The sequence below is a fragment of the Gadus chalcogrammus genome, chromosome 23 (assembly GCF_026213295.1).
Source record: "Gadus chalcogrammus isolate NIFS_2021 chromosome 23, NIFS_Gcha_1.0, whole genome shotgun sequence".
Taxonomy (NCBI): domain Eukaryota; kingdom Metazoa; phylum Chordata; class Actinopteri; order Gadiformes; family Gadidae; genus Gadus; species Gadus chalcogrammus.
The window spans coordinates 6748231-6764677 of NC_079434.1; the positions used below are offsets into that span (position 1 = coordinate 6748231).

Here is a 16447-nt window from a genome sequence, read left to right on the forward strand (position 1 = left end):
AGAGAGAGAGAGAGAGAGAGAGAGAGAGAGAGAGAGAGAGAGAGAGAGAAAGCCAATAGTCCTGTTGGCCAGCTGTTCTCATTACACTGCTTAGTTACTGTATCCAGGGGGATGTTTCCGTCACAACAGACCCAGGACTTTACTGGTCCTCTGAGTGAGATTACAAACTTACTGGAAGGCGCCAGTACAGACACAACTATATGTTACTTAATACAGGTGCATTCAAACTTTCCAGAACTCTGTTGGTGATTATTGAAGGGGCCGAACAGCTGACCCCCCCCCCCCCACACACACACACAAACAAAGACACACACACACACACACACACACACACACACACACACACACACACACCTGCACACACGCATGCACATGCGTGTGTGTGTGTGGGTGTGTGTGTGTGTGTGTGTGTGTGTGTGTGTGTGTGTGTGTGTGTGTGTGTGTGTGGGAGTGTGTCTGGATGTGTGTGTGTGTGTGTGTGATTGTGTGGATGTGTGTGTGTGGTTTGTGTGTGTGTGTGTCTTTGATTGTGTACGAAAGGCCAAAATGGTCACAATTAGGCCTCTTAGGTATGTTTTGATTTGAATCGAAATTCAGCTTTTAAGCTTTCATAACTTTGCATATTGTGCCATATTTTAAATGTTGTTTCGTGCAAACCTAGCGCTGTCTAATTCAACGTTTTCTTATAGGGAAATTAGCTCTGCTCCACTCTCCAATCATTGGTAACTAAAGTTGAACCAAAACAGTGCAAATTTCTCTATCATTCTCAGCAAAGACAATGGAACAAGTGGAACTAACTCATAATTTCTACCTTAATTTCCATCAAATGGTGAAATAATGAAGATGCAGTCATAAACAATTTACTTGCCAGAAATATCGGCATGCCGTTTCCTCTTCAACAGACTATCGTTTTTTCTAGGATTCCAATGATGGACTGGCTCTATCACGGCCAATGGAACTCATTAGAGCAGGGGTCTCAAACTCGCGGCCCGGGGGCCAATTGAGGCCCGCGGGATGATATTTTGTATTCCCCTACTTGACATCAAAGTTTAGTGTTAGTGCGGCCCGCGCATTGTTGTCAAACACACATTTCTGCTGAGTCGCTTTGTTTGTTGTCAAACGCACAGAGTGGCTTGCCACGCTTTTTTGTCACTTGTGATAGGGTGACCAGATGTCCCGGTTTTGCCGGGACAGTCCCAATTTTGAGTTGCATGTCTTGAGTCCCGACAAAAGCCAAAGGACGCTAAAATGTCCCGGTTTCCACCAACCACTATGAAATGTCCCCTGTTGTCAGCGATTACATAGCCAACGTGATCTAATTAAAGCCCGATCATTAACTTAGATTGGGTCAGTTGTGCTACTTTTTTTTGTGGAATACTTGATGTGGCCCAGCCTGACCCAGACTATACCTCCAGTGGCCCCCAGGTAAGTAGAGTTTGAGACCCCTGCATTAGAGGTTGCTCACAATAATATCTTTACTCATGTTTTCAACTGGGTTCTTTGGTTCGAGGAGTGTGACTAACCTAACACTTTAGCCTACACCTCTTAATCCACTCCTTAGTCACCCTGAATAATCTATTGTGGAGCAGAATTTCTCCGACAATGAAAGGAAGAAATAGGGCAATCCCAAAAAGACAACATTTGGAAGGAGTATCATTCTATACTGCCTGCCTGCCTTGCTAAACCAACGATCAAATATAATGCTACAAGCACCCAAACCTGCTCTCCCAAGCACCCAAACATTAGTATCACTAGGTTACGCAAAAGGTTATGCAACATATCCTAGGACAAGATAAAGCCTTAATTCCCTTTCATATGGATAGGTCACATCCTAAAGATCAGATATATAACTTTGTGTGCAATTTATTTTGATAAAATGAATGCTACAGAAGGCAGAAATACAAAACTTGTTGATTCACTGTAGTTGGGACCCCCTTGGTCTTCCATAGTGTGTGTTACAGATATTCAGTGTTAGGCTGGTACGCTACGTCAGTTGGATTGGACAATTTCCAAATAAAAAGGATGACTTAGAAAATAAGAGAAATAACTTGAAACACATACATGCACACACATACATACACAGACATGAAACCATGAGCACAAACACACACACACACACACACACACACACACACACACACACACACACACACACACACACACACACACACACACACACACACACACACACACACACACACACACACACACACACACAGACCAAGTTACTTACCTTTTGATGAGACTGTCCCTATGGTAGCTCAAAACTCATTGAATGCCTCTCTCTCTTTCTCTTTCACTCTCTCTCTCTCTCTCTCTCTCTCTCTCTCTCTCTCTCTCTCTCTCTCTCTCTCTCTCTCTCTCTCTCTCTCTCTCTCTCTCTCTCTATCTATCTCTTTATGTGTCTCTGCCTCTGGTGGAAGGATTCCACTCATAACTGGGATCGTTCTGTCTATTAATAGCAGAATGATATGCAGTGGGGACTGTTTTATGTCCCCACACACTCATATATATAAACACACACACACACCCCATGACATTGAAGTCTCAACCACATTATTACCCGTAATTATACACCACTAAACATACTCACAATTTAAATTTGCATACAAAAGTCAATCACATACATACATGCATGACAGAATGCTATGGAAGAATATATGTAGCAAAATTCAAATGGTAATTGCAATTCGATTAAATTCAAAGTCATTGCAAGATGCAATTTACATAAAAAGTTATAACAATAAAAATTGATCTGTCACATTTTTTGAGTGCCTTAATTTAAATGGAAAAGCTATAGTGCCCCCGTGATTGCAATGCATTTCGCCACGCTCTGTGTTCTAATGACATTTCAATCCACAATACGCTTCGCAAAATCTTTTTTGCAAAGCGTATTGCAAAAGATTTTGCAACACGTATTGCAAAAGATTTGGCAAAAGATTTTGCAAAGCATATCAGCGAATCGCGTCTGGGATGGAACTACGTCACTTTGTCAGCCAAACCAGTAATGGCCGGCAGCTAATACTCCTCCGTAAAGGGCTGTACGTAGACAGACCCTCTTCTTCGCCGGAGACCCTCTCCGTAGCTTACGTGCACATCCAATATTTTTATAACTATCGCAACGGAGACGGAAGGAGACGGCAAGGGCTGTGATTGGTCCTCTAACAAAATCATTTCTGGAGTCAATTTGCACCTTATTTACTTGCACCTTGTTTACTTTGCACATTAAAGACCAATAAAACAACAAATAAGATTTGCAAAGCTTTTGAATTTATTTTACAACACTATTTACATAGTTAGTAGTCATCATATAAGATCGATCGGGCGGTGAATTGGCCCCCTTGAGGGGTCTCCGTTGTTACGAGTGGGATTACGGAATACGGAGTCGGAGTAGTGTACTCCTGTTGTCTATCATATCTCCCAGAGCATACACTCTATCAACTGCATCTGTGTCTTCAACACGATTGTTCTGATCAGCTACCAAACTTCGGTGCGTAGCGACAATCTCCTCCATTGCTGACACATATGAACATAAACAAGGAAATTACGAGGTGTCGTAGGTCCCGCCCAGACGCAATTCGCTGATACACTTTGCAAAATCTTTTGCAATACGCTTTGCAGAAGGTTTTTCAAAGCGTTATGCGGATTGAAATGTCATTTCAATTTTGCAACACGCGGAGCGTAGCGAACTGCATTGCAATCACGGGGGCGCTATAGCTCTTCCATTTGAATAAAGGCACTCAAAAAATGTGACAAAATGTTATTCTATTTGTATTGTTAAAACTTTTACAAGTTGAATTGAGGATTTCATTTTCACTTTGCATAGTAAAATACACTTTGAATAATGTAATTTTAAATTACATTATTAAATTGCATAATAAATGGTCAATTGCATAATGTAATGATTTATTGAATGCAAATTTCAAATTGCATTTCCATTTGAATTTTGCTACATATATGCTTCCATAGCATGCACATATATGTAACTCTATCGTACACACACACACACTCACCCTATCAGTTTCCCTCCCTCTGTTCCCCCCTCGCATTCTCTCCCTCTCTCCCTCTTTCTCTCTCTCTCAACTGATGTCACACACATTGAACACAAATGAACAAGTCTAAATTGAAATAAGCTCAGCTCTCAACACTCATCTCAGAGAAGTTCTCAATGCAGACTTTTTACACAGTTGTACTTTGTTTCCAATTTGTTTAGCTCTAAACAAATGACAGAGGACCGGGGACCTCATAGATTGCTACGGTCATTGCACACAAGTAACACAAGCCTGTATCTCAGCTGACCAACATTTGTCAGGAAGAGAGGTCGGTTACATCAGTGAAATGTAGCAGTTGCAGCTAAACTAATCGAATCTAGCTAGCCTGCAAACCCAATAAAATGGTCGACAAGAAAAAGTGCTAACATAATACAAACCGGATGGATGTAGTATCAAAAGGAAGACACTAGACTTGGCCTGAGCACACAAGCAGCTGTGGAAGAGCTGGGAAAGGCTACATGTTGGCGTGTTGTGTGTCTTACCTGTACCACATTACCTGTCTGACCCAGACAGGTAGGCTGTTATTCTTAAAACAGGTGAGATGTTTTTACCAAGACAGGAGCGATGTTTTGAATTAAGACGGGTAGGATGTTTTGAATTAAGACGGGTAAGACGTTTTTACCAAGAAAGGTGAGACGTTTATAACTAAGACCGTAAGATATTTTAACTGACACAGGTGAGCTGTATTAAACAAACATCGCCGGTGAGATATTTTTAATGGAGAGAGATGAGATATTTTGCATTTTGAAAGGTAAGATGTTTTTAATGAAGATAGGTGAGACGTTAACATTGAGGAAAGAACTGAAGGCAGATCACATACAGGTACGACTTTTTCGGATAACAACAACACCGTACCGGACAAGACTCTTAACTGAAGCAGCTGTTTTATCCCTGCGGCTAAACTGACAAAAACCTTTGCGACTAAAATGGCACTGCCCTAATTCTGCTTCTGACACACACACAGACACACACACACACACACACACACACACACACACACACACACACACACACACACACACACACACACACACACACACACACACACACACACACACACACACACACACACACACACACAACAAAGATATGATCATGAGCAGGAATATGTGAAAAGTGATAAAAACACACAATCTCCCACACAAGTTTAGGTTTGGATATGTGTGTTCCTGTGAGTGCGCTTCTGCATATCTGTGTGTGTCTGTATGTGGATGTCTGCATATGTTTCTGTGTGCATGTGTGTGCGTGTGTCTGTGAGTGTGTGCGTCTGTATGTCTGTGTCTGTGTCTGTCTGTCTGTGTGTGTGTCACTTTGTCTGTGTGTGTGTGTCTGTGTGTGTGTGTGTGTATGTTTCTCCTACCTTGTGGTGTGCAGCCGTGCTATGCCCTACCTCTTCCCTCTGTGGTCCTCCTCTAGTACCTGACCTGCTTCCGCTCCTCCTGATTGGCTTAGAGACAACGAGCCCCTCCCCCCGAAGGAACCCAATTTGGTGTCAGACATTCTGGGCGCGGAGGAGACTCTGTCACTGCCATTCAGAATGGCAGTGAGAGAGTCTCCTGACCTCTCTCGCTGCCATTTGCATACGGAATCAATGTAACATCAGAACTGAAGGAGTGTGGGTTAGTCTATGTGTGTGTGTGTGTGTGTGTGTGTGTGTGTGTGTGTGTGTGTGTGTGTGTGTGTGTGTGTGTGTGTGTGTGTGTGTGTGTGTGTGGCTGTGCGCGCGCGTGTGTGCGTGTGTGTGTGTGTGTGAGAGTGTGTTTCGGTCTGTTTGAGGCTTGTCTGACTTTCAGTTTGCCGAGCTTTACATATGTATCTCTGTGTGTGTGTGTGTGTGTGTGTCTGTGTGTCTGTGTGTGTGTGTGTGTCCGTGTGCCTGTGTGTTTGTCTGAGGGTGTCTGTCTGTCTGTCTGACTTCCTGTCTCTGTTTCAGCACATACCTGTATAGGTGTCAGGGATGGAAATTAACTGTGTCACTTCACCCGCCACTGTGGCAGGTAATACTTTCCAGTCAGGTCCGATCAAATTTGCATATCTAATACATTCGTTATACGGCGCTGCACAGTTCCACAACCATTACTGTCAACATCCGGGCCCCTTCTTCCTCTACGCCTCTTTTGCTGAACTGCGACTGTCAATATCCGGGATAATATCGGTAACAGGGCTCTCAAGTCTCACACGTTCGGCGTGAGACACACGCAATTCAACCCATGCACACGCTCACACGCCACACGTAGGGTAACCAGACGTCCTCTTTTGCCCGGACATGCCCTCTTTTTGACACTTTTAAAAAATGTGTGTCGGAATTTCAAAATCGTCCGGGATTTTATTAAAGCCTCATATATGTTCACATTGAATTTGAGTTGCGTTTCTCTGGGTCGTTCACAAACTAGTTATGCCGCTTTTCCACCGCACATGTAGCTCGACTCGACACGACTCGACACGACTCGACACGGTAGCAGCGCGGGTGCTTTTCCACCGCAAATAGTACCTCCGGGACGTGGGCGGGGTCGTCTGCGCGAAAGGGCCGTGACGTATTTTTGTACGCGACGCAAACAACACCTACGTAACCCACACATGGACAGAACCCACATAACAACAATGGAGAACATCGATGCGATGGTATTCGTGTTCGTATTATTAGCTGGCATGTTGAAGAAGTGGAATATGTTGGCTGCGGCGCTACTATGGCTGTTCTATCGTTACCAGCATGGTTGCCATGTCGCTCTCGTGACTTCGTCACACTCTCTGGCCAATCAGTGGCCGGCCGTCTGCCGACGTCACCTTTTAGCATCGGCTCAGCCGCTTGGAACCTAGAGCGAGGCGGTACTAGAAAAAGCAGCCACTTGAGGTACTAGATCGCGGTGGAAACGCAAAAAAGGCGAGCTGAGTCGAGTCGAGTCGAGTCGTGTCGAGCTGGTACCATGCAGTGGAAAAGCGGCATTAGGCTACGCCCTCCCCTACTCAGTTCTGTTCGCTTCGCATTGGTGGAAGTGAGTAGGGGGAGTGGTTAAGTAGAGCCTTCAGATTGGACGGTTTGACCTACTCAGTTACCGTCGTGTTTTGTATTTATTATTTTACCATTATTGTTTTATAGGGACAAACATTAACAAATTTATCCTACAGGGGATTGATAAAGTTCTATCTATTGAACAGAAAGAAACACTTGGTCATACTTTACACACTTTACCACAGCATTGGCCTACTGAATGCCACAGATATATTTTCAGCATTGGACTGAATGCCACACATATTTTCTTCTGAATATTAGTGTTAAAGGCATATAATGCTTACTATCATACGTTAGTTACCATGTCTGTGTGGACACATTTGTATGCAGTCACATGTAAATACAAAAAAACAAATGTTCCTATTGACTTATGATGGTGTAGCCATGCATGTTGTTTTATTATTATTAATATGTCAATTCGTTTTTTAATGAAAATACTTTGCATAGATGAATTATCCCAAACTTGTCATCGTAACACCAACTGATGTGTATGAAAAACACTTTTCTTATCTATTGTTACTATTATATTGTTTAAAATGTACGCATATATTAAAAAATATATAGCGTATAAAAAGTGGCTGGTAAAAAAGATGAGTGGCTGGTAGATTTTTAAATCTACCTGCCACAGTGGCTGGTGGGCAAAAAAGTTAATTTCCATCTCTGATAGGTGTGTGTACTTACCATCTCTACTAGCATTTCAAGCTACATTTAACAGTCCCTGGCCCCTGTGTTGTTCCCTATTATACTGTATGTTTCTCCAAGCAGTCTGATGTCTATCTTTGGCCTTGCATCGACCCACAGCCAGGAGAACGTATCCAACAGGTCTGCTTTGTCTTCAACCAGGAAACAAATGCCGAACAGTGAACAGCTTTGAATACAGCAACATAAACAAATACAACGTATCTTGATTTTGACAGTGGTGCATAGCTTCACAACAATGTGTTTCCCCTAGGATGGAGTTCTAGTAGTGGAGGTGAATTGTTTATTATCCTCTCGCACATTTTTTTGTGTGCTCGCAAGTACATACAGTACATTTGTGCACACAATGAGCAGGTGAAATATGGAGAGATTGAACATAATACAAGTATAATCTTTAAAACAATTATTGACATTTATTTACCAAAAGATATATTATATCAACAACCACCCTATACAGTAAAATCACATAACAACAAATACTAGAACAATTTGCAAAAATACTTTGCAGACGGTCCCTAAGCTCGCGGCTGAAAGCCGACAGCTCATCGATGCCAATGTAATTCACTGTTCGCTAAAGACGGCTCGTTTGGATGAAAACAATGTTGTAGCTGGTTCTCTAGGTTACTACATTTAGCTAGAGGTGTCAATTGTGTCGCAATGATCTTTCACTGCCGCGTTTACATGGACACTTCTGATCTGATTAAATTTCTAATCGGAATAGATATATTCCTATCATGCAATCCGATTGTACTGTATATATGGCATTAACGAAAGTGGTAAGCGTACGTTCGTATGTCCTTCGCGCATAACCGTTATGTTGGTCTGGACTTATATGATATATGTAAGTGATAATGTTGTACAGAACGCTGGTGTTACACCGAATTCTGCGAACCACCGAAAAGTGTGACCAGAGGGGACGCTGTTTCACATTTTCTGCAACATGCACGCAGCACGAGTTTGAAGTAGACATGAAGTCGAAACAACGGTGTGCATCATAACAAAAACATAAATAAAACATAATTTCTCCCCCCACCCCCTCAGCTTGTTATTTGCAATGTGCTTAATAAATGGATTTGATTTGATTAGCATTTAACAGACCCATACAATGGATAGGGCGTAGGCCTACAGGTCCGTCACCGTTGCTTCTTTCCCCATAAAAAGATACAGTCATTGTTTAATTCGTGGATATACCTTTGAGCATTGCCAATTAGAGGCTATTGTGTAAAATTCTGATTAGAATTAACGTTTGTATCAAGAAAAGAAAGACCCACCCCCTGGGGTCACCCTTTTCGGTGGGTCGCAGAATTCGGTGTAACACCGGACATTATCGGGAAAATAAGGCCAGACAGGGCGAACCGGACCCCGACACGAAGCGGAGGTGTCTTGCTTCGCCATGAAGGGTATTATTTTCGTTAATGACCGCCGACTTTCTATATACATAATTCCGCTTATTACACGGCTCCTTGCCAAAACGAAACATTATCTTCACACGGTGTGTCTTTTTACAATTACCATTCGTAGTGTTGATCAGCAGAGAAATAGTCTGCCAAAGTCGTTAATGTCGTTTAGCAACCGGACACGCTGGGGTTGACAAATTACCGGACTACTTGCAGAGTGATAAGAAAGACGTGAGGCAAAAAAATCCACATTCCTTGACAGCGGTCAAGTTCGGTGTGCCTAAAAGTACAGACGGAGTGGACGAATTGTGAACTACTGCGGCTGCTCTAAGTTAAAAAGTAGCCGCACCCACCCCAAACTAATCTAAATAAGTGTCTACATGACGACTATAGCGGACTACAACACCTCTTCTATTCCGCATACAATTCTATTCCGATCAGAGAATTGTATTCCGATTGAGGCGTATATATGATCAATTTCTATTCCGATTGAGCTGTTCTTCCACTTTTAATCAGATCAGATGTGTCCATGTAACCGTGGATTGTTGTAGCTGCGTTTACATGGACACATCTGATCCGCACAGATGATCTATTGAACCGCAAACTCTGAATCTGCTGAATTATTTCCAATTTTACGGAAGTTCCTCTCCGTTTATATGCTTTACTCAGGTGTGTGAATTGATCTGGATATGAAGTGTCCGTAGCGCAAAATAATATAACATTAATTATTTAAAGAGATAAGCTGAAGCTCTCCTCTCGTTAAAAAAAATGAAATTCAGCAGCGGATGTCATATTTCAGCAGAGGCGTACCGCCGCTGCTTGGTGGATATAGGGGAAATACTTAGTGACCACATTGTCTTGTGTCCCAGTGTGCACACCTTAAACAATGGACTGTTGGTTTGGGTGTATATATTTTGTTGTTATGAAATAATATAATGAGGCAATATTGAAAGCAGTGTTGATGAACTGTGATTAGGTACATGAATGCAAATCAAGAAGCCACATAACTGTAATCAGCCCATCTGACTAGGTCATGTCCACTAATAGATTTATGCCCCCTTCCCTTCAACGATTAATTTCACTAAGAGTCACCCTTGAATCACCCTTCTTCGTCATGTCAGTTCTTGTCAGGTTGTGTCAGTTCAGACCAGACCGACTCTTGTTTTTCAGCTTTTTTATTATGGGTCACATGAACATGAATACTACAAAGGCAAACCGCAGTTACTAAAATGGTTGGTAAAACTGACTTACGATAAAAAATCGAGTATTATCATTTAATCTTGCTATTTTCTTGATCAAAATTGTGTACAAAGTGCACTAATAACAAAATCTAACTAAAAGTGAAGGTAAACGAGCAAGGTACGTTTTATTACTCTGTTTTCTGGGAATAATTGACGTAAGCAGAAACCAAAAACCAGCCGTTTTTTCGTTTTTTCGTTTTGTCCAAAAAAACGAAAATCCAAATTTAAGTTTGTTTATTCGTTTTTTGGTTCTTCTTAACAAAACGAATTTACCACTCAATATCTGGTTTCCGCCGGTGGGCGGGTCCTCTTATTGGCTAGTGTGCTTTGTTGCCCTGTGCTCTTCAAAATAAAAGTTCTTCCGTTTGATAATGTCGACAAAAATATTGCTGTATTATAGACACTAGCAGACACAGAGGACCAAACCACCCACAGTCAAGACTGACACGGCTTCAAATAACAATAATAGCATTCATAATCATTTGAAAATTAGAACTTCTGAAGTTATGATGACTTCAGTGCAGTTGATGTTTAGCCACAGTTAATACATGCAGAGTAGACCTGAGGGCTTTACTACGACATCATTGTCCGGCTCTGAACTCTGCGCTCTGTGCGCGTTCACATCAAAGGAGCTGCGATGACGGGCTGCTGATTTCCTCACAGCCTGAGAGCTATGAGGAATACAAGTGATCACAACACATTTCTGACAGCTGAAAATGGCGCATTTGTTGACCTTTATCCATTTACAGTAAACAAATTATTTTTTCTTGTTGAAAGATATTTTATAATGTTTTCATATTATTATTTACTGATGGTGTTTACAGAATGCGAGTGCGTGTTATATTGAAAGCGAGGCTGGGTGTGCCTATGAATATAGGCTACAGTGAGTTTTTTAAGGTGCTGTACAAGCAACTCATATTGTCTCCTCTGTACAGTGACAGGGAGTGTAAAGTAACCTACTTCATTCAATATCGAATAGGCTACTGTAGCCTACACTATGTACAAATGGTTTTCCTCTTTGCTCATGGCAGTTGTGACAGTCATTTTAACGTGTGAGCAGGCAAGCTTCACTCTTTCCAGGATGCATTATGCGTTGTCCTATAGCCTACTTGGAACATGTTTTGGAATGGATGTATAGTAGAGTATATAAATTTGCTCATAACAGGCCAGCTGGAATACAAAGCAAACTCTTTGTATTCCAGCTGTTTTTTTTTGTGATGTTTTACGATGTTTCAATGTTGCGTTGGTAATGTGTTAGACAGCTTAGATGTTCTTAGATGTTTTGTTAACCTGATTCCTATCCCACTCTGTTTAAGTAAAAGTGTGCTACTGCTGCAAAATCTCTTTGCTTTTGTTTTTTTCTGTAAATGGATAAAGGTCAACAGATGCGCACAGTCTCACCAATATGCGTACAGATCGCACGGTTTGACACTTTCAAAATGCGTGCAGTAGGCCTACATACGCCAAATGACCATTTCGCGTGCATATGATAAGCAAAACCCAGCATTAACTACTGTGGAGGGCGGATGCGTCCATTTCGCGTGCATATGATACGCAAAACCCAGCATTAACTGAATGGGAAATGCAATATTTTAGGACTGATTCCTAAAACAGACACCATTAAACGTGTTTCTAATGACATTTCTAGCGAGAAATGTACTTTTTCCTTGAATAATCTTCAGTCAGTGAATGTGTATGATCTTTATTAATCTTTATTATCTGAATGGGAAATGCAATATTTTAGGACAGATTCACGGTTAAACGTGTTTCTAATAACATTTCTAGCGAGAAATATACTTTTTACTTGCATAATCTTCAGTCAGTGATTGTGTCTGATCTTTAGTTTTATAGTTATAAGGAAGATTTTATCGGCTCGCTCGCATGTTTCAACAATGTCAGGTTGCTAGGGACGCTGCTTTCGCTAAACCAGCAGCTCACGTGTTTTCTGCGTTTGTGTTATTAAACCGTTACTTTATGTAACTTTTAATGATATTGTCATAACCACAGGCGAGGTAGTGAGCGAAGTAAGCTTGATAGCAGGTTTATTGGATTCCACAATCGGACAGGCAGGCACAGCTCCACCGGAAAACTACAACAACCAAAACTCCCGCCCGGAAGTAAACCCCCGGAACCCCCTCTCAGAAAGCCCGCCCCCTCCTCCCGAACCCTGTGATGCTACAATATCATCTTGTTAGAAACACGTTTTTCAGTGAGCCAGCCCAGTCGCCAAAAGCATACGTTTACAGTGTACGTTTTAGTGAACACTGGATTACGTCGCATTTCAACATAAAATAGCGTGTTAAGCACACACACACACACACGCACACACACACACACACAATGCATTTCGCTGCTAAAACAACAACTTGGGCTGCTTCTGGGTGGATTTTGAACGGGATGTGGGCAGGACGCAGGTTGCCAGGTCCTGCCTGCAAAAAACGTCCTGCCCACATCCCGTTCAAAATGTTGAACGATGTTGATTTAAAGAGGCAGGGTTATTTGAAACAATTTATTAAATACATATTTGCGAGAGGTGATTCCATCTCCTGAGTTTGCTTCCCAATTATGTCTAGTGTACACCCCTACTGTCCACAAGTACCCCCCCCCCCCCCCCTTCCCCATATGGATTTGGATCATTGTTGCCACGTCACAGTGGTGGTGGTGGTATCATATATATGAAAGAGGGCATTCAATTATGATCAATTAGGAGGCCAAAGCCCTAAAGGAAGTGATGCAATAGGTGACAACATTTAAGCAAGCTGTACCTTGGCGTCTCTTATATATCAAAGGGGGTCTCAAAGGACGCATATATGCTTTAACCTGTGGCTCCAGCCATACAGGAAATGACTCAGCAAGTGCTCCATCTCGTTGCACCTCACCCAGCGGCTCGCTCGCTCGCTGAAGTTCTTCCCAGACCTACACCCTAGCCATCCAACATGCATATCTGAGAATCAGGCCTCTCTTTAACAATGACAAAAAATTATGAGAGAAATACACATTAACTTTTTGTTATCTCATAAGCGGCGTGGTGCCGGCTCCTTTTGACCTTTTGACCCCAGACTTCTGGGGGAATAGCTGAATCAATTCATTAGTCAATCAGAAGTATGTAAATATCTTCCCGGTGGCGTAAGAGGGCGAACAAGGTGTCCGTCAGCATCTATGCTTCCAGGCGATTGCAACGGTGCCACACATGAGCATATTCGAACATGTTTAATGGTAGTAATTAGCTGTCAAAATTGGAGGCCTTATTCAATAATGAGCAGCTATTGATTTGCTTCCCGATATAAATATGTGAACAATTACATGTTATTTAGCATCTACACGTTGAGCTGAGTCCAATGACACCAAGCATGACACTCTAGCAAATGGTAACATGTATTTGACATGGTACACCTATGGTCTGGGGCATGATCTCGGTGTGGCAAGAGGGCGAGCTTGATCTCATTGGACTCAGCTTAACGTGTAGATGCTAAATAACATGTAATTTGTCAAAAATCCCCATCGGGAAGCAAATCTATAGCTGGTCATTATTGATAAAGGCCTCCAAAATCGACAGCTAATTACTGCCCCGAAACCTATTCAAATATGATCATGTGTGGCACTGTTGCAATCGCCTCGAAACTTAGATGTCAAAGGACACCTTGTTTGCCCCGTTACGCCACCGGGAAGATATTTTCATACTTCTAATGGATTGATTCATATTTTAAGGTTCTCGCAGTGAGACTTTAAGCGGCTGCAGCAGAAGTGTTGAGAAGAAAGATGATATCAAGACATTTATAGAATATTCCCATTCACATTATGATTCTTCGTCATAACTATCCAACCAAACATCCTTCACATTCACCGAGCAAAGTTTATGAAAGTCCTGCCCTCGGTCGGACCCCGAGGGCAGGCCCCCCCTTCCTGCACTCGGGGTCCGACCGGGCCAAGTTTCGGGGTGGGGGTCCCAGGTAGGCCCTAGTATAAGGTATTCAAATTTCAGGGGGGTAGGACCTTCTTATCTCAAAAACTGTTTTTCCACCACATTCTGAACCATTCTTGCAAGCAACACTTCTGAGGGGCTTTGTCCAAATGACAGTCCATTTGGGAAAACTTTTTTTCTCTAAGGGCTAGAACGCCAAATTTTGGATATGTCGTTCTCGGGGCCCCGGGAAATGTGTATAAACATTTTAGCATCTCTAGCTATCTCGAAAAAGCCTGGAGAAGGGGCGTGACCTCCAACAGTACATTTTTTTTTCTAACCCATTTTTTGTGTGATGGAGCTGTACATTTGTGGCTTAAGGTGTGTAGACACAGCTGGCCTGTGGCCACGTTTTTGAAGTCTGGGGTCAAAAGGTCAAAAGGAGCCGGCACCACGCCGCTTATGAGATAACAAAAAGTTAATGTGTATTTCTCTCATAACTTTTTGTTATTGTTAAAGAGAGGCCTGATTCTCAGATATGCATGTTGGATGGCTAGGGTGTAGGTCTGGGAAGAACTTCAGCGAGCGAGCGAGCCGCTGGTTGAGGTGCAACGAGATGGAGCACTTGCTGAGTCATTTCCTGTATGGCTGGAGCCACAGGTTAAAGCGTCTATGCGTCCTTTGAGACCCCCTTTGATCTATAAGAGACGCCAAGGTACAGCTTGCTTAAATGTTGTCACCTATTGCATCACTTCCTTTAGGGATTTGGCCTCCTAATTGATCATAATTGAATGCCCTCTTTCATATATATGATACCACCACCACTGGGACGTGGCAACAATGATCCAAATCCATATGGGGAAGGGGGGGGGGGGGGGGGTACTTGTGGACAGTAGGGGTGTACACTAGACATAATTAGGAAGCAAACTCAGGAGATGGAATGACCTCTCGCAAATATTTATTTAATAAATTGTTTAAAATAACCCTGCCTCGTTAAATCAACGTCGTTCAACATTTTGAACGGGATGTGGGCAGGACGTCCCTGCCCACATCCCGTTCAAAATCCACCCAGAAGCAGCCCAAGTGGTTGTTTTAGCAGCGAAATGCATTGTGTGTGTGTGTGTGCATGTGTGCGTGTGTGCTTAACACGCTATTTTATGTTGAAATGCGACGTAATCCAGTGTTCACTAAAACGTACACTGTCAACATATGCTTTTGGCGACTCGGCTGGCTCTCAGAAAAACGTGATTCTAACTGATTCTAGGGTTCGGGAGGAAGGGGCGGGCCTTCTGAGAGGGGGTTCCGGGGGTTTCCTTCCGGGCGGGAGTTTTGGTTGTTGTAGTTTTCCGGTGGAGCTGTGCCTGCCTGTCCGATTGTGGAATCCAATAAACCTGCTATCAAGCTTACTTCGCTCACTACCTCGCCTGTGGTTATGACAATATCATTAAAAGTTACATAAAGTAACGGTTTAATAACACTAACGCAGGAAACACGTGAGCTGCTGGTTTAGCGAAAGCAGCGTCCCTAGCAACCTGACGTCGTTGAAACATGCGAGCGAGCCGATAAAATCTTCCTTATAACTATAAAACAAAAGATCAGACACAATCACTGACTGAAGATTATGCAAGTAAAAAGTATATTTCTCGCTAGAAATGTTATTAGAAACACGTTTAACGGTGAATCGGTCCTAAAATATTGCATTTCCCATTCAGATAATAAAGATTAATAAAGATCATACACATTCACTGACTGAAGATTATTCAAGGAAAAAGTACATTTCTCGCTAGAAATGTCATTAGAAACACGTTTAATGGTGAATCTGTCCTAAAATATTGCATTTCCCATTCAGTTAATGCTGGGTTTTGCGTATCATATGCACGCGAAATGGACGCATCCGCCCTCCACAGTAGTTAATGCTGGGTTTTGCTTATCATATGCACGCGAAATGGTCATTTGGCGTATGTAGGCCTACTGCACGCATTTTGAAAGTGTCAAACCGTGCGATCTGTACGCATATTGGTGAGACTGGGTTGACTTTTCCCTGAGCTTTTAAACGTTGCAAACGTGCAAAACATATATTATATTTATGTGGCATTCAGTCCAATGCTTAAAAATATATCTGTGGCATTCAGTAGGCCAATGCTGTG

At 42.4% G+C, this 16447-nt stretch overlaps 1 protein-coding gene across 2 annotated transcripts in view; it reads right to left on the reverse strand.

Annotated features, from left to right (window-relative positions):
• smpx (small muscle protein X-linked) overlaps positions 1-5455 on the reverse strand; it is a 12636-nt gene extending 7181 nt beyond the window's left edge. Inside the window, exon 1 of one of the 2 annotated variants that reach the window (XM_056584655.1) lies at positions 5413-5455. The gene's annotated coding sequence lies outside the window, so the exon portion shown is untranslated. Of the gene's footprint in view, positions 1-2233; positions 2339-5412 lie in introns of those variants that run through there. The other variant, XM_056584654.1, reaches the window with a different exon arrangement.
• Positions 5456-16447: the final 10992 nt, after the last annotated feature.